Genomic DNA, 1,897 nt, shown 5'->3' with positions numbered 1-1,897 from the left:
AGTCAATTGAATTGTCTAACTTCTCAATTCAACCTTCGAGAAATCACCGATCAAAATTATACACCTTTAATCACACAGTCTACAACAGTCAAATCATGCTTAATTTCAAAAATTAGGTCAAATTAACAGTAAAAAAAACAATCAATTGGTAAACTGTAAGACGGTTTTACACACAGAATTAGGAAGTAGTACTAACATAAAGCATTTAGCTGACATTGTTGTCTTGATGAGGAGATTCAAAAATTGAATTGCACTCCGACTAGACGAATTATCCGTAACAAATCCAAAAGGATTAAACCCGGGCGTAGCATCATCGTCACAACCACCGCCAGTATCGCCGGTGAAGATTCTAGTAGATGGCGATTTCCTAGGGTTACGATAATGTCGAGAGGAATTAGTGAAGTGAGAAATATTTGGGAAAAAATTGAATGGAGTAAAAAGAGAGAAATAAGTAGTAAAATCATTTCATAAATTCGATTAAAATATAGGAAAATCAAAGCAAGTTGATAACAAAATCAACCGAAACTAAAGTGTTTGAAGTGCGAAATCGATGAGCTATCTAATTAATGGCGGAAATTGCGTTGGAAAATCAAAGTATACAGTTCGCTGAAAAATCAACCAGAAATTCGAAGTCGAACAGTGTCGAAATCATCCAAAAAAGAGTGTTTAAATGCGAAATCGGTGAATTACCTGATTAATGACGGAAATTACGTTGGAAAATCATTTCGTGGCAAATTCATTCAAAAATTAATCGAACAAGATGAAAATCATCCAAAATTGAAGTGTTATAATTGAGAAATTGATGAATTACTTGATTAATGTTGAACAATTAGGTTTAGTGGTGAAATTAGGCGAGAAATGAAGGAATTATTCATCTACTTCAGCAAACTGCAAATGGAGAAAAAAAGGGGCAAATTTTTTGGAGAGAGAAAGTCAAGTTGAAAATGACGTTAGTCGTGAAGATTGATGTTTCTTAGTAGGTGGGTGACAGACGGTGTGTGTTATTTTTAGATTGAATCTTACCCGTGGATTGTCCCATATTGAATGGCTGAGATTTCCCCAACTCACAACTCACCATAAGAACCAACTCACCAAATCCAATCTCTCTCTCTCTCTCTCTCTCTCTCTCTCTCTCTATATATATATATATATATATATATATATATATATATATATATATATATATATATATATATATATATATATAAACAATATAAAAAGGCTAGCTTGAACAATGTGACATGACATCTTCTTAAGACATCTAAAACATATGTGACATCTCTTAAGTAAATTCCACTTATAATACCCTACCAAATTGAATTAAAGATTTTCATATCTATATATATACAATATTATTAAAAGGGGAACTTAAAATGCCACGTATACAATGCCACCTAGCATTAACAAAAAGCTACGTCACTTACTACACATGACATGACAAATAAATATGACATGAATTATCAACTTTTTATTACATGATGTTAATTTAAATATATTATTTTCCAAAATTTATGTAACCCTTACAAATTTAAATCTTACAGTTAATCATCTGAAGGGGAGAGTGAACTGGGCAACCAAGTTTGCGGTTGTGGTATGGTGGTTGTGGAGGTGGAGGAATTGTAGAGTGTTTGATAGAGCAGAGGTTATCCCGACTAACTGGCAATCGGTTCTAATGTAACGAATAGAAAAGGTGATCAATGCAAAAAATTCTATGGAGCTGATGAGTTTTGGGACTACGGATAGAAAGCAAGAAGTGTTAATTCGATGGATAGCCCCTCCGGTTGAATGGGTGACCTTGAATATTGATGGGGCTTCAAAGGGGAATCCAAGAATGTCGGGTGAGGGAGGTTTATTCCGGGACTCTTCGGGGCAGTTGATGGTGGCATTTGCAGAAAAA

The sequence above is a fragment of the Silene latifolia genome, chromosome 2 (genome assembly GCF_048544455.1).
Source record: "Silene latifolia isolate original U9 population chromosome 2, ASM4854445v1, whole genome shotgun sequence".
NCBI classification, from domain to species: domain Eukaryota; kingdom Viridiplantae; phylum Streptophyta; class Magnoliopsida; order Caryophyllales; family Caryophyllaceae; genus Silene; species Silene latifolia.
This window is presented reverse-complemented; position numbering follows the sequence as displayed.